This window comes from Hemiscyllium ocellatum, chromosome 2, assembly GCF_020745735.1.
Source record: "Hemiscyllium ocellatum isolate sHemOce1 chromosome 2, sHemOce1.pat.X.cur, whole genome shotgun sequence".
NCBI classification, from domain to species: domain Eukaryota; kingdom Metazoa; phylum Chordata; class Chondrichthyes; order Orectolobiformes; family Hemiscylliidae; genus Hemiscyllium; species Hemiscyllium ocellatum.
Window position 1 is genome coordinate 26,687,971 of NC_083402.1, and position 17,365 is coordinate 26,705,335.

Below are 17,365 nucleotides of genomic sequence, written 5' to 3' on the forward strand. Positions count from 1 at the left end.
ATATCTGTAACGAATGAAAAAAGCTGCTGATTATCAGTTGAGCCAGTTACCACAGCATTTTAGAGGAAGGATTTCTCTGTGCTTTGTGAGGAATAGCTGCATTCTGAATTTGCACCAAAATGGTTTAGTTCTGCTTTAAGATTATGGCGAATTGCAGAAAATTGCCTTTCCTGATGAATTGATCATGTTCAAAGCTCTCTGTTTTGAATTCAAAGTCAAGAAAGCTCAAAATGCAGCAAGTTCAAGAAGGGGATGAGTTGGACAATCACCTATCTGTGTATTTTTCTCTTTATTGTTGCATACCATAAATCTTCCCAATTCTTACATTAGCTATGAAAACATGAGGAGGAATCATGGGAATAATGGCATAGATTATAGAGGCAGAGCAGCCATTTTCAATTTTAGCTGTAAACCAGCTCAGCAGTATGATGGGGAGTTGCTGATACTATTCATATCGCTTTTCCCTGAATATTTAAAAATAATTTTAAATTACTGACAAAATATGTGCTATTTTGCCAGGAGTCATTGGACAGTTTTTTCAAACAAGCGAAGTAGGTCTCACAGAGAACCAGCGCAAGGTCATGTTAAATCTAACCATTCTGGGATCCCAAAGGTTTCACTGCAACAGTAGAAATAATAAAATAATTGAAATCGGAAAGGTTACAGACTTGATTAGATTAATTTTTTAAAAGTGTAATTTGACATATAAATGATCATTCAAGTATATGCACAATCATGTATAGCGTATTAATGTATTTGGATATTATGAGGAGCTTCATTTTATTTCACCAGAAAGCATAACAAAACATGTTGACTATTGGGTGTTTGAGACTCAAGATCCTAACAGATTTTTCGAGTCAGTGGCTGGATTTATTTATCAAGTAAATGCAAATCTCCAAAGTCCATTGATAGCCTTCTCGTTTGCTAAGCTTACATTGATCACTCTGGTACTTAATCTGCAGAGGAAGCACTTGCCTACCATGTGCAGCAGTGTTTGTCATTCTCCCCAACACCATAAGGAATTTGAGCTGAGACCCTGCTGGTGAAGATTGAATCGACAAGTTCCCTCTGTCTTGGCCTAAACCCACTGAGGCAAGGGCCAGTCTTGCCATGGTATTTTAAAGCTCCTGCATTCACCAGATGGGGTTTGTCACAGAGGCTTGTTAGTGACTTCCTCTGTTTCACAATCCATGCCCCCGTAGATTTGTGTCAGTAGATTTTGTTTAAGAGGGTTACCCCACATGGGTGTATTCAAAGGGATAGGTACACTTCATAAAACAGAGCAAAGGCACCAAAAATATACTGTTCAGGCACAGCCTAAAACTACCAACTTCCCAAACATTGAGTGAATCAATGTGCAACCTAATCCCTTGCATTCTAATTCTGTTCATCAATTGTTTGTGAGGAATCCTATTGGTAAGTCTTCTGAAAATCTCAATCTACCACATCTATTGGTGACTCCTTGTCTAAAAACTCCAACAGGTTTATCCAACATAATTCCCTTTCATAAATCATTCCATCCATCTTCCCCTTTTTTCAGTCTCTCACCCCAGTACATTGCAGAGCTGGAGGATCCCAGATTGAATTTCTGGTTTTTGTTGCCCTCACTGACTTCAGTTGAGGCAGTAACTTGATTGGTACCGAGTAGCTATGATGCTCCCAGCCCCTAGAGATCATGGCTTCCTGCCATCCACCATCAGTTTCACACAAAAAGCAGGATGCAGAGACTCGTCCACTGCTAAAAACGTTGCAAACATACCCCAACACCACTGCCATTAGGACTGGATTTTGATGCACCATCACAGGGGGTGATGTGGTGGCTCAGTGGTTAACACTGCTGCCTTTTATAGTACCAGGGATTCGGGTTTGATTCCACCCTTGGGCAAATGTCTGTGTGGAGTTTGCACATTCTCCCCGTGTCTGCATGGGTTTCCTCCGGGTGCTCTGGTTTTCTCCAGCAGTCCAAAGATGGGTGGATTGGCTCTGCTAAATTGCCTACATGTCCAGGGGTATGCAGGCTCAATCAATTAGCTATGGGAAGTACAAGGATACAGGAGTGGGATGGATCTGGGCGGATGCTGTTTGGAGGGTCGGTGTGGATGGGCTGAATGGCCAGCTGTAGCACTGTAGGGATTCAATGATTAAACTGTCAGCTCAACCAAGTGGATCTGTACCAGTTTTTTTTCAGTGTCCTTGTCAATATGTACCCATTAGTCAACACCAATAAAAAAATACTTTGTGGAATCTTGTTGTGAATTATGTACATTAGTTGTCATTGTTTCCAACATTTGAAAAGTCAAGAAAACCTCAGTTTGGGACATTTTGAGATCATGAACGATGGTACATAAATACATTGTTTTCCATCCTCGAGTTATTCAAGAGTGGAATGGCAGTCACCTGGCTACACATTAACATTGGTTCTGAGGAGCTAAGAAACAGATGTTAGTGGATCAGCGATGAGTCTTTCCCTTTGCTTTTGAATTTTGTGATCCTTATTTTACACTCTTCTTTCTTCCTTATCTCTGTTCTGCTGTATAATACATGGTTCAAAGTTATTTCTGAAGTGAATAAGTGTATTATTGAAATATTGCCTGTTTGAAAAATACATTTTTCTGTGCTGTTGTGAAAATAAATTAAAAGGAAAAAGCTACATATCTGAGCCAAAAACAAAATATACTGGAGATTCACCGGAGGTCAGCTCGCTTTTATGAAAATAATCTTTGCTTTAGAAGTGTTGAGTATATTAATTCCTTGGAATTAAGAAACTGTTAACCCTGCCACTTTCATGGACTGTAACACACATCCAAATGCCTTCAAATTCTTCAGTTTTTCTCTGGAAAATAAAAGTCTTTGATATTGGTAGCAAAATGAAGTGAAGGGAATGAAAATATATGTCACCAAATTACCCTGCATGGGGTCAGCCCAGTACAAAGCTGCCTGGAGCCTCAAAGATTTGTTCAATTGAATTTTGCAAACTGTCTTGGTTGCCAGTTTTGTTCAATTTCATGGTTGGTTTCTCTAAGCAAGTCGTAGTGAGATCTCCTACCGCATCTTACTAAACACACCCCATCAGATACCCATGTGGTGCCGCTTCACCTGATTTTAGACTCTGAATGAGTGTAGGTAGTCCGCCAGTGCTCCTTACCAGCTATATAATGGCAAAGTAGCCACAAGGCTGGACTGCTCATGGCTCATAGCCAAGGTGGCTAACACTCCCATCTACGTACGAGCCCATTTTCTCACCCAAGTCACTGTTTAATCAGCAGGCCACACAGGTCACCTGTCCTTAGATACATCCCAATGAAACACTCTTTCTGTGTCACTGCTACTCTGTTCCCTGTGTTCACTGTCATCCTGCATCTTGTCATTGTCCAGTAGGGGAGCACCTCATACAGGCAAGCAGTCAGACCGTTCCAAAGATAAGCTTTTATTTACAGCCAGCAAAAGATAAATAAACTGAATGAATAGAGGCTGTAGAACTCCTTCACAAATGCTGTTGCAATGCCCAATGGCTATTTTACATTGCCCCCCACTCCCACCGACAGGAACTGGGTGGCATTGAGGTCCTGTTTGGCTTGGAGCTCCTGACGCAGGAGAGATCTGCGATGAAAAAGGAGAACTTCCTCCTCCTCAGTGTCCTCTCCCTTGGAACACTGCTTCCAGCTCCTCACCGTCCAGCACATCAGCTCATTGCTTGTACCAGTTGAGCAGAGTATGTTGCACCACACTCTGTATGGATGGAACTGGAGTGCTCTCCCAAACTTGTCCAAGCAGCAGAATTATATCTTCAGCAACCCTTCACCCTTCTCCACCATGTTGCTCCTCAGTGCATGGTTGGCACTATATCTGGCTCCACATCTTCAGCAGGTCAGACAGTGGTGTCATGAGCCATGGTCACCATGGGTAGCCCTTGTTCCCCAGTGACAGCATTGTGATGCATGTGAACCACCAGATGCACCAGGTACATGAACGTGCTCCACAATATAGGAGCCATGGCAGCTGCTAGGGCGATTGTCGCAAACCTCCAGGAAGTGGTAACTTGATTGTTTCCCGCCCAGGAGCCCATGGTAGTGGTGACTGCCCATAAACCATTCCCAGTTAGCTGACCATACCTTCCAATGCTGTTCCACATGACACCCTTAAACCTTTTCTTTTAGTACGTCACCATCCTGCTTCTCATTTCAGGCGTCCACTATTTCCCTCCAATCTTGACTCTTCCAAGCCCTTTTAGCCATTCGTCCCTATTTGCCTCGTAAGCCCCGATACACCCTCCCTCACGGATCAACACACAGACTCCACAGACTGTGACCTTTGTTTGAGACCGTTAGCAGGTTGACAAAACAGACCCTTCACATGACCAGGCCCCTCCTGGCTGACAATATGCTATTCCCCTGATAGCTTGTGATGACTGCACAAGATTGGCCGTTGCCATTGCCGAGGTGTGTGTGTGTGTGTCCTGAGGGAATGACTGACTGTGAGTGACGGTTCTGGGTCTACTGCCAGACAGGAACCGCACCCATCCTCTTCTGAATTTAGAACTATCTTCCGCCAACTTCTCAACTTCACCATTCGGGTTAATAAACAAGTAGGCAGCTGCGCCATTCAGTAAGATGCCATTCCCAACACCTCACAGGTTAGATCACAAATGCCAAGCTGCCTTACTGTGTCTGAGCATTACCAATAGACTTCAGGCTATGACAGGCATTCCTAATGAAGGGCTTTTGCCCGAAATGTCGATTTTACTCGGATGCTGCCTGAACTGCTGTGTTTTTCCAGCACCTCTAATCCAGAATCTGGTTTCCAGCATCTGCAGTCATTGTTTTTACCTAGGCATGGCACAGTATGGCACCACATAGCAAGGCAAGACAAGGCATGAAGGAGATAATTGAGTGAACACAAACTGAGCAAGTGAGCAGCTCCGAGATGCAACATTAAAAGACAAATGTAAAATTACAAGGCAGGGAATTGGAATGAAAGAAATGCAACGAGAGTCAGTGCCATTGATATAGGTTTCTTTCTGTATCGTTGTTACTGTTTAATGATATGTAAAAATGAAAGGTTTAGTGTCAAGGATCTTCTAATCTGTGGTGAATCTGTTGAACTCATTGGAACAGAAGGCTGAGGAGGCCAAGTTATTGAGCGTACTTAAGACAGAGGCAGATAGGTTCTTGATTGGTGAGGTGATCACGTGTTACAGGGAGAAAGCAGGAGAATGGGGTCAAAAAGCATATCAGCCATGATTGAATGGCAGAGCAGGCTCTATGGGCTGAATGGCCCAAGTCTGTTCCTGTATGTTACGATCTTTTGACTTCCTTAGGAATTTGAACATCAATGATTATGGGTAGAATAACCAAAATAGAAAGTAAACAATTTACTGAGTCATCAATTTTAATTCTTAATGTACTCAACAGGCAGCCTGAGACTGAAGAACAAACCCAGTGGACCTGCAAGAGGAGTGAACTAGTTGGTCAGGAAAACCCACCAACTGAACAGCCTGCAAGGCTGCTCCACAGCCTCTTCCAGTAAGGTAGGCCCCAGCTTGATTTAATTCTCTGGAAATTCTGCATAGGAATAAATGTTGTACATTACATCCCTCCAAACAATGAAGCATCAGCACGGGTTTGTACGAAAATCATTGACTGTTGTCAGCAAAAAGTGAACTAAAGATTGAAAATGCTGGAAGACTGGAAGTACTGGAGATGGTCAGCATCCGTGAAAATAGCAGGCAAGTTAACACTTCAGGTCAAGCCATTGTTAGAACTGCTGTCAGCTAGTTAATGACGTTGTTAGGCAACTTGATTACTGGATCACTAACTCCTTGTTGGTACTACCTGAGGAATGGTTTGCATATGCTTCATGGTTTTTAGTTGACCAAGGGCAACATTTCTTAGTTACATGCTAAATTTTCTTGAAAACTAATTTTCCCATTTTCTTTCAAGGCGGTCCTGAATAAGAGTTACAAGCATTCTATAATAGATATTCGTATGATTGGAGGGAGGCCATTCAGCCCGTCACGCCTATGCAAACTCTTTTCACTCAGCTCCTATAGCCACCTCCTGTGGTTTAATTTCTGTAATTCTAAGATGCCTCACCATTTCTGTGACAAGGCTTTCTGAAGTCCCACAGTGGTTACAGCACAAATGGAGGCCATTTTGTCTATTGTGTCCATGACAACAAGGAATTCAGCTCATCCCACACCCTGATCCTTTCCCCAAAGCCATGCACTGTTTTTTTCTCTTCAGGTTCCTATTCAATTCCCTTTTACAATCCATAATCTACTCCGTCTTCACCACGCTCTCAGTACATCCAGTACATTCCATATGATTAAAACTCACTGCCTAAACAAGTTATCATCACTACAGCAGAAAACAAAGAGCTGCAGATGCTGGAAATCTGAAATTGCTAAAGAAACCCGGCAGGTCTGGCAGCATCTGTGGAGAGAAAGCAGGATTGATGTTTTGAGTCCAGTCTGACTTTTTTTCAGAACTGATAGCAGCTGGGCAATACGGTGGTATTTATGCTGATGACAGGTGGTTGGGAGGCAGGGACGGATGAGCGAGTAGCTGGAGACAGAAGGAGAAAGAAAGTCAGGCAGATAAAGGGAAACTTGATAATCTGCCAAGGAAAAAGAAAAGCTGACAATTGGGACAATGAGATAGCGAAAATGGTTTAGCTGTGTAAAAGCAGCCCATGTGATGGTAAGGGCCAGGGGTACAGAGGTAGAGAAAGGGCGCAGGACTTAGACCTGAAAATTATTGAACTCGATATTGAGTCCTGAAGGCTGCAGGGTCCCCACGCGGAAAATGAGATGCTGTACTTCCAACTCGCGCTGAACTTCACTGGAGCACTGCAGCAAGCCTGAGACAGAGATGTAGGTCAGGGAACACGGTGATGTGTTTACAATGGCAGACATGTTTCATTTGCCTCTTTTGACATGCAGTTCTGAAGCTGTCGTCTGCTTCTCAGCCTATCTGCCCCTGGAAACAGTTTCTCCCTACCTACACTGTCTGAATCCCTCTTGACTTTGCTTTTGCCTTGCTTGATAAAAATCATCTTTTCCGCCCATCGTGCCCAGTGCTAGATTACAGACAGTGTGCAGTGTAAAGTCTTTCGAGGCAGTTCAGCTTTGGAGGAAATGGTTAACGTGCAAAGGTATGCTGATTAATGGACTTGTCATTGAGCTGGCCTGTGTGCTCGAGTGATGGTGAAGTGGCTGTACCAGACACGTTTTTGATCTGGTTGCTCTCATCCTGTTCCACAAAGGGCTGTCTGTACGGCTATAATTAAAAACAAGCACTGTGATTTATTTCGGGGGTTTCAGTTTATTAACTTGGTAATAGACACACACAGGTTCAATAGTGTGATTAGAAAGAACTGAGCTGCATTCATTGTGTTGTTAACAGTACAAGATATTCAATGCATCTTTAACTAGAACCCCTTTTCAATTCTGATGATCTGGCCTTGTTTGTTCGCTCTTGTACTGCTGGTGGTGATAACTGGTGAACCGCAGTTCCACATACCCACACCAAGCAAGTGATCATTCTTTGTTTGAGTTTCTGAGTATTATCAGACTGTGTGTAAGTGGAGGGCATTAGATCCTTGTTGGACTGACCTTACCTTGAGTCTACATATAAGAGTACAATCACAGAATGGTTATAACACAGAAGGTGCCATCAAGTCAGGACTTCTCACTGCTAGAGCAACTCACCCAGACCCATCTAGAACATAGAACGTAGAAAAATACAGCGCAGTACAGGCCCTTTGGCCCTCGATGTTGCGCCGACCAAAGCCTACCTAACCTACACTAGCCCAATAACCTCCATATGCTTATCCAATGCCCGCTTGAATGACCATAAAGAGGGAGAGTCCACCACTGCTACTGGCAGGGCATTCCATGAACTCACAACTCGCTGAGTAAAGAATCTACCCCTAACCTGGAAAATCTCTCCAGGTTTTCCCAGTGGACCTCGACTTTTTTTTCTCTCCAGATGGTTATCCAATTCCCTTTTGAAAGTCACAATTGAACTGGTCACCACCACACTCTCAGCCAAAGTATTTCAGAGAAAAGAGCAGAAAATGCAGGATAAAACTCAGCAGGTCTGGCAGCATTTGTGGAGAGAGAAAGAGAGTTGACGTTTCAAGTCCAGTGACTCTTCTCCAGTTTTGAAGCAAAATTGTATTGAACACAAAATGTTAATTCTGTTCCACTCACCACAGATGCTGGCAGACCTCTGAGTTTCTCCAGCAATTTGTGTTAATTCAGGTTTCTGACATGCTCAGTATTTGGCTTTTATTTGAGGGCATTCCAGAACCTAGCCACTCACTGCACAAAAACAATTTCCTCTGCGTCATCACTTTCAAATTGGCCTCTCCTTGTTCTTGACCTTTCTGCCAATGGAAATGTAACTCTCTACCTACACTTTCCACAATTTTATGGCTTTGTACACCTCTGCCAAATTGTTTCACTACTTGCTTCAGAGAGAACGGCTCCAGATAGTCCAATTTATCTGTGTACTTGAAGGCCCTCATCCCTGGAGACAGTCTTGTGAATCTTTGCTCAAAAAGTATCATGCAGAGAACCGGATTTGAAATTTCCTCCAGTCAGAATCACTGCTGAGTTCAAAAACAGGGATGTGAGCTGCTGTTTTAATTTGATTTGTCCATACTAATCGAGGGGTGGTGAAGCATTTGTGTCTTGTCAGAACTGAAATTAGCCAAGTCAGCACCAAATTGAGATCGATCTCCATAGCTGGGGGGTAGTCTCTATGCCTCAGTAATATGCTGACCAGTATGTTTATGCACCAAGATGCTGGAAGACCTGTTTAATGGTTTAATGTACCTGATAATTTGTTTGAACAATTGGTAACAGATTCGATTGTGCGCTAGAGTGAAGATTGTTTAATTAAAAGCAGTGCAGGATGAGGTGCAGATTCTTTTCGTGGAAGCGTTTTTATATGGAAACCAGTGTGTCCAGACACATTAGCCGAAAACACTGACTAGGCAGTTCTTACCAGCAAGGTATCAAATGGTTCACTGAAAATGCAACATCCTAACCCTCAGTTTGACATTCCACTTCCCCACAATCTGATGAAATGCACATTGTTGCTGAGCCTCTCCCTGTTATTCACAAAAACAATTACAATGCATACTCGGAACACAGTTCCTTCTGGTTGACTCTGGAAAGACCACACAGGGTTTGCAGCAGTGACAGCTAGAGAACTCCCCAGTGGAGGCTCTTGAAGGTGGGCACGTCTTCCTCTCCAGCTAATTTGGAGGGGGCATGTCGATGTCAGGAAGTTTAGTGAGGTGAAGGGGGTCTGCTAGTCTCCTGCAAGAGTGATAGCTTGAGTGTCACCGCAATTCCTGGCCCAGCCAATTGAAGGTTCATTACATTGAAGTGTAGAGTTTGAAAATAATTATCACTGTCAATACATTAAAGAAAACACTGTGTGCATTAATTCTGAGCTGATATAATTCAACATTTGGTCTGAGAAGCTTTTCCTAAATATGGACTCTGAGGATTAATTTCAAATAGTCCTTGGCTTTAATTAAAAATCAGATAATGAGTCACAATGCCTCTCGATCCTGTACAAATACCAAGCTACCTTTGTTAATAAAACAATTATGGTCGCACATTTTTTTTTTGGATGACATCATGCATAATTTTGTTATTAATCAACACCATCTGCTGCTTGCTATCGCAAATACTTGATTCAGCCTTGGCCAGCCAACGTCTTTCCACCCACAAATATTAAAGGTCTACACTCTTGTACTGAGAAATCAACATTAAAAATTTATCAGCAATTAAAGAATGATTGCATCATTTAAGTGGTATGTATGTGCTAAACCTAGCATTCTAATCTCAAGAGTGCGTACGTTCAGTTTTAATAATTAGATGATAATGAGGGGAAATAAAAGGCAGCCATCAGCAAAGGATCCAGGTTGGGGAGTAGAGAGCAGCATTGAGTTGTGTGTGTGTTGCATATTACACATGTAAGTTTAGATGGGAGATGAGGCTCGATCAGTAAGGCTTTATTAATAAGAGCCTGTCTCTTTTGTTCATTGTCTGTGAGTGTGTGTGAGAGAGCAAGGAGGAATACTGTGTCAAGGAGTATCACTTACTCTGCATAAAAATAAAGTTTTGCATTGATCTTATTTGGTAATAGCTTGTCCTGTATTGATGTTTTGAAAAAAAAAGCTATTAACTTGTGTCTTGTCTTCTTCAGTTGCTGTTTCCCAGAGGTGCTGACTCATACTGGGCTACAGAGCTGCAGGAAACTTACCCCTTCTACCCGCTTCATCTCCCTCAAAGGTGTTTTATTTCAGTAATCATTTCTCACGTGTTTGTAAAACCACACGTCAGCCCTGGTTACTGTGCACAGCTCGTCAATCACACTGCATATCGCTGTAAACACTCAAATGTGACCTCCCCACACAGTTATCTGAATGCATTTTTCAGCAGGAGGCATTTGATAGCTATCAAGAGTGGCACTGCTGGCATTTTGAACAACACTGGGGGCATAACAGCCAACTGCAGAGTTTGTACCATTACTCCAATGAGATCAGTCAAGCCAGTTCAATTGAGCACATTCACCTATATTGAAGAGCGCACTGATATTTAGTAAAAAGGCACAAAACCTGTCCATTGAATTCTTGACAGCTGCACCAATTCCCTTCTAATAACTGGATGTGGAGTGCCACAACAACAATGACTTGTATTCATTTAGTGTCTTTAAAAAGTAAAAGAAAAACTCCCAGGATACCTTCCAGCAGCATAATGAAGCAGAACTTGACACTAAGCCACAGAAGCAAAATAAAGAGACAGGGTGAATTGAATATTATCCAGGATGTTAATTGGGACCAAAATTAGAGGAGTGAGGCCTTGGAGAGACTTGAAAACAAAGATGAGAAATTTCAAATTAAGATGTTGCTCGACCTGAAGTCAGTGTAGGCACTAGAAGTGATAGGGGAATGGAATTAGATGAGAGTAAATGAATAAATAGCTATCCCATCAACATTTTATATCCTATTTTACTTGGTGATAAGTTAGTAGGACAGATTATTGAAAATAAAATTGTATGGGCCTGGGGACAAGCAGACAAACAACTTTGGGATTTGGGGGGGTGAAGGCAATATTATCTTCCTCAATAATCCAATTTCTTCTCTCATGATTTTGTGAGGACTCAGCCATTGAAGACTTGGTGCCTTGTTCCCATTTAATTGACCTCAGTCAGAGCCTGGATCGAAAGTGGCATAGCGCGATTGTGGTGCCACAGTTTCTTATTCTGTCATTGTTCCTATGGAGTGTGTATGTAGATGCTAAGGCAAGGCAGGAAATAACTGGAATTTTATGTCCCTAGAGCCACTGGATTGGCTGAGATTAAGTATGGGCAGAACAACATTCTATCTCTGCCCTTACCCACTGCTGCCCTCAGACCATTCTTCAACAAGTTTGTGCAAACTCACAGTGTCCTACCTATGCCTTCTTTCAGTCAAAGTATTAACAGATGATTCAGTAAAATATCATTTTCTCGACAAACTTCAGAAGTTTATCAATGGAATGATTGCTTAAACTGAATCAAAATGTGACAACAATGGTTCACATTCACACCATGGATCAGCCATTTTGATATGAAGAGCTCTGGAAGAGCAGTGAGGACTCTCAGGAGAGCTCATGCAGGTACGCTCAGGTTTTATCAGTTTTGTGTTTCTTGCTAGAAGCTGTTTCAGATGCTAATCACTTGGTAACAATGTTCCCACCTTGAGCACGGAAGGAGACCATTTGACCCCTAATTTCTGTGCTGGCCAAAAAGGAGCTATGTAGACTTATCCCAGTTTCCATCTCTGGAACTGTAGCCTTGTGAAGGTGGAGCTCTTTGAATCCATACCCAAGTAGTTTGTAAACATGATGACAATTTCTGCGACAACGTCGACCCTCAGCACACTTTGGGTGAAAGAATTTCTCCTCATCTCCCCAGTTATCCTCTCACTTATTACCGAAACTCCCTGCTGTCTTCTCATAGAATCCCCACAGTGTAGAAACAGGTGGGGCTAACCACTGAGCCACCGTGTTGCCCTGATTATCGACCTCTCCGCTCTGTCCCTCTATTCCATCCGGGTCTCTCAGCTGTACATTAAATTTCTGCTGCAGCCTCCTCTGTTCCAAAGAAAACATTGCCAGTTTGTCAACTCCACCCTCATTGCTACAAATCTCCATTCCTTACAACATCTTGGCACACTCCTGTGCCCTTTCCATTGCGCTTACTTCCCAATGTTAACAAAAATATATCATCCTGTTAAAGAAATTAATCTTGTTGCAAAGAATTGTGATTGGTTTTGACATCCCTTTGCTCATTGATGTTTTCCTTTTGATGTTTTGTGAAAGTATCCGAGATGAAATAATACATGTTGATAATATTGGAAGAGCTGCAAAGTGTTTGAATGCTATAACCTCACCAGAAATGGGCCTCAGCTGATGATTTGAAATGAAGTTTGATCTGGCAATACAACTGCAGTCTCTTTGTATGTTTTTGGTGCAAGTGCGCCTTTCAACTTAGTTTGCAAATAAAATCAAAGCCTCTTCTCGATAGTAGCGATGTCCCTTAACCTCGACTTCACAAGATCAGTATTATTCCCCAAATTGATTAATTGTGGAATCCCGACAGTATGGAAACAGGTCATTCAACTCATCAGGTCCACACCATCCCTCAAAACAGCATCCCACCCAGACCCAACCACCTGGCTTATCCATGTAAACTCGCATTTCCCATGGCTAATCCACTCATCCGTGGACACTGTGGGCAATTTAACCTGGCCAATCCGCCTCACCTGCACATCCTTGGATTGTGGGAGGAAACTGGAGCACCAAGAGGAAACCCATGCAGACACAGGGACAATATTGTAAACTCCACACAGAAAATCACCTGAGAGTAGAATTGAACTGGGGTCCGTAGCGCTGTGAGGCAGCTGTGCTAACCACTGAGCCTTCGATATTGGTGACTTTACTTCAGAGATTGTGTTTCAGGGGCTAGTAAATGCTTTATGCCTTTGTACATTAGAAGTTGTTGAATTAATTCCACACAGAATGTTAACAACAAATATTTAAGGGGGATTTTTATTTTGGAGGCCTCTGCTGATCCCCTGCAACTACTTGGTCACCTGCAAAATACGTTTCCCCTTGAGTGTCACGTCTCTCAGTGGAAGAGGCAATGTAATGTTTAGCCAGAGACATGATACCACACGTTGCATAGATGGTCTCCTTCATCATTCACACAGGGGAGTGAATAATCCCTGGGATTTACACAGTTTGCTCCGTTTGATTTATTTTGTTGGTGACACCCTTTCCCAGCTCAACATTTGCAGGATCTGATCATTGCTGGATCTCTCCCCAAATCTTTAGTGGAGCTGTCATTGTCTCTGTCACCTTACATACATATGAGCCCATGACAATAGGCTTTAAGAGGTGTATTTTGTCCTGTTTCCTTTTATAAAGAAAGAAGAGACAGAAGTGTTGAGCATGTGCTCCAAAGCCAATGAAGTAAACAGCTTGTGAGGGCTTGGGTTTTTTTTGAAGTTGGAATAATAGAAGCAACCTGAGTGGGTGGGGTCAGGTTCCCACAGAATGAGGATTTTGTTTTGGATTTAGCTTTCAGTAACAGTGCTGGGGTCTTGAGCGTTTATTCCCCTCTCAGTTACAGCTAAAAGGTGGGATTCTCTTTCTACTGCTGAAATAGAAATAACATATTTTACTGAATTTGTCTTTGCCAAGGGTGTGTTTATAGGATGTTTATTGTAACAGTTAATTAGTAGTAATTTATATATTATTTTGTTCAGCATTTCAATAGAGTTATAGCTCAGCCAGTTCTTCTATTTTTATTTTGTCTGTATTTTACTTATAATGTACAAATAAAGCCTTGTCATTTGGCCATTCGAATTGCAGCCTGAACACTTCACCTTAAACTTACCTTCAAAATAAGAAAGGTTTGGGTCCAGACTATCTTCTTAATATATTTTGAGTGGATTTGGTCTGGTTCATAACATGCCATGTTCATGAGCTGGTTTCATCTGTTCGAATTGCATGCCATAACCCACTGCAACACGAGTATAGGTGCTGATGGAGGGTAGACAGGACTGATGTAATGGTGCACATGCCCTCCTCTCTCCAATGGCACCTCCACATCCAACATCTCTACTGGCTCCAGTGCATCCTCTGCAGGTAAATTTCAAAGCATGTGGTTCCTTCAGTATGGAATGCATGGAGATACACGGTGGGTGGCACGGTGGCACAGTGGTTAGCACTGCTACCTCACAGCACCAGAGACCTGGGTTCAATTCCCGCCTCTGGTGATTGTGTGGAGTTTGCACATTCTCCCCGTGTCTGCGTGGGTTTCCTCCAGGTGCTCCGATTTCCTCCCAAGTTCAAAAATGTACAGCTTAGGTAAATTAGCCATGCTAAATTGCCCGTAGTGTTGGGTGGATCTGGGTGGGTTGTGCTTCGGCGGGTCAGTGTGGATTTGATGGGCCGAAGGGCCTCTTTCCACACTGTAAGTAATCTAATAAAATAAAGGGTACTATTCAATTCTTTCTCCACTACCAGAGAAACACTCATGCGGCCAATTGAATTTTTACAAGCAAAGTCGGTTAAGGGAAATGTTACTGTCAAAAAGTGAGGGGCTTAGGGAGAGAGGGACTAAATCAAAATGGATGTGGGGAAGGAAATAAAGTACCGTTACCCCTATGGTGTCCACCTCTTTCTAAAGTCATCAGTAACATTCGTGGAGACCACATGCTCCCTCTCCAAGGACACTCAAGCTCAAATGGAGCTGCGGAAGAGGGACAGGCTTTCAGAAGAGATGAACACCCTTCCTCCCACCACAGCCCACTGCCTTGACCTGTTTACTTCCAGCCTGGCCAGACCCAGGAGCAGCCCCACAAGATGGTTCTGTGATCTCCCCACACCGCTCCAGGGTGCCCAAAAATCAGGAGTGTGTGGCTGAAGAACCCAGCAAAAGATTTTTCTAAGTGTTTGCAGGAACAGAGAAACATAGTTTATATGTACAAGATTGACAGTGAGAGCTCTTAACAAAGCGTACAATATTCAGACTTGATAAATAGGGGTATAGAGTACAAGAGCAAGGAAGCTTTCATGAACTTACATTGGACACTGATTTGACCTCAGCTGGAATACTTTCTACAGCTCTAGGTACCATACTACAGGAATGATGCGGGCTGCATTGGAGACAGTATAGAATGTGCTAGTGGGAATGGCTTCAGGGATGAGACATTCCGAAGAAAGACTGGAGAAGTTGGGATTGTTTTACTTGGAGAATAGAAGACTACAGGGACATTTGATCGAAATGTTCAAATCAAGAGGTGTCTGGACAGAGCAGGTAGAGAGAAACTACATTTATGTGTGAACAGATCAATAACCAGAGGGCACAAATTTGAAGTGGTTTACAAAAGAAGGAAATGTGATGTGAGGTTTTTCACACAGCAAGTTGTTAGGGTGGATGGAATATAACGTGGGAAAATGTGAGGTTACACACTTTGGCAGGAAGAATAGAAGAGCTGAATATTATTTAAACAGAGAAAGACTACAGAAAGCTGAAGGACATGTTTATGCATGAATCACAAAAAGTTACCATAATAGGGAAGGCAAATGGAATATTGGCTTGTATTTCAAAGTGAATGGAATAGAAAAAAAAGTTATAAGACTTGCTAACATCATACAAGTCACTAGTCAGACTACACAGCATCCAAGGAGCAGGAGAGTCAACATTTTGGGCGTGACCCCTTCTTCAGGGCTCATGCCTGAATCGTCGACTCTCCTACTCCTTGGATGCTGCCTAACCTGCTGCACTTTTCCAGCCACACATTTTCAGCTCTGATCTCCAGCATCTGCAGTCCTCACTGTCTACTAGTCAGACTACACCTGGAATACTGTGAGCAGTTTTGATCTCCTTATCTAAGGAAAGATATGCTGGCATTGGAGGCAGTCCAGAGAAGATTATTGGGGTTGATAGATGGTGTAGAGGATTAGCTTGTGAGGCGAGGTTGACCTTATACCTATTGGAGATTGGAAGAAAGTGAGGTGACCTCATTGAAACATACAAGCTTCTCAGTAGACTTAAGGTAGCTGTAAAAAGGTTATTTCCACATGAGAAAGGGTCAAAGTAAGGGGTCATCCAGTTAGCACAGAGGATTTCTGTCAGAGAGTACTGAATCCATAAATTTCTTGAACACAGAGGGCTGTTGAGGCTGGCCAGTTATTGTATTTAAGGCTGAGACAGACAGATTTTTAGTCTGTAAGGGAAATAAGTGCAGTGGGGATAAGGCAGGAAAGTGGAGTTGAGGATCTTCAGACCAATCAATTTTGGGAGTCGGGGTGAATGCAAACATCTGGCACAGAAAACACGATGGGCTGAATGGCCCACTTCTGCACCTCTATCCTCTGGCCTTAGAGAACCACCGAATAATCAAATCATAGAATCTGAATGTGTAGGATCGTGTTCAATAAAGACTAAGATCTGTGAGTGGCAAAAGTAGCCTCTTTATTGAGCAGACACAGTAGCACAGTTTGAGGTGGTGATGGAATCCAAAGTACAATTTTACAGTAGTTTCTTTTATATGGTGTTTTTACATACATTAAAATTTTAGCACTATGGTATCACATAGTTGTATCTATTGTACATGAGTGTGCGTGACATCTGTCCTGGGAGAGCAGGAGATAGTTTAAGTACTTGCTAAGTGCTGGCTATTACTCCAGATGGGATTAGAATGTTTGTCTGGTCTGAGTTTACATAATTAAGAGGTGTTAGTCCTTTTGTCTTTAAAGTTAATGACGTTCGTAAAAATACTTGATCTGTATGATTTAAATAAGTAAGAAATTACATGTGTACTAAATAAAAGTATAGAGGATATTAAACTGATTTTCCACTGGAAAATTTACTTTTACTGGTTTTGACAATTCCTACACATTCATTTGTGCAGTTTCATGGAAACAATGTTTGATAGTAAATTTCTTAAGGGGAATAGCAATAAAAATATCAATCCATACATTAGTACAAGATGGTAGTCCTAAATGAAAGTTAGAAATAGGTAGTACAGTGTTAGAGAAATAGGTGATGTATAAGGAAATTTCAAAGAGATAAATTATGGACATGCTGGTGGAGGAAACTGTTTGATGTCCTACAGCCCTGTTCAGATCCCAAGAGGCGGTTGCTAAGTGCTAATTAATATTATAATCTTTCCACAGTTTTGAGTGAGTTATGGAGATACAATGGCGGTGATGGCATTGTTCTGAGTAGGTTACAGCATTAACACTTACTCAGAAGTAGCCTTTGATACAGAAACAGGTCTAAACACT

At 42.3% G+C, this 17,365-nt stretch overlaps 1 protein-coding gene across 6 annotated transcripts in view; it reads left to right on the top strand.

Annotated features, from left to right (window-relative positions):
- The window catches only part of LOC132822044 (teneurin-3), an 822,914-nt gene that overhangs the window by 110,267 nt on the left and 695,282 nt on the right, over nucleotides 1-17,365 (top strand). For all 6 annotated transcript variants that reach the window (XM_060835055.1, XM_060835070.1, XM_060835085.1 and 3 more), the window contains exon 2: nucleotides 5,412-5,527. The gene's annotated coding sequence lies outside the window, so the exon portion shown is untranslated. The remainder of the gene's footprint in view (nucleotides 1-5,411; nucleotides 5,528-17,365) is intronic.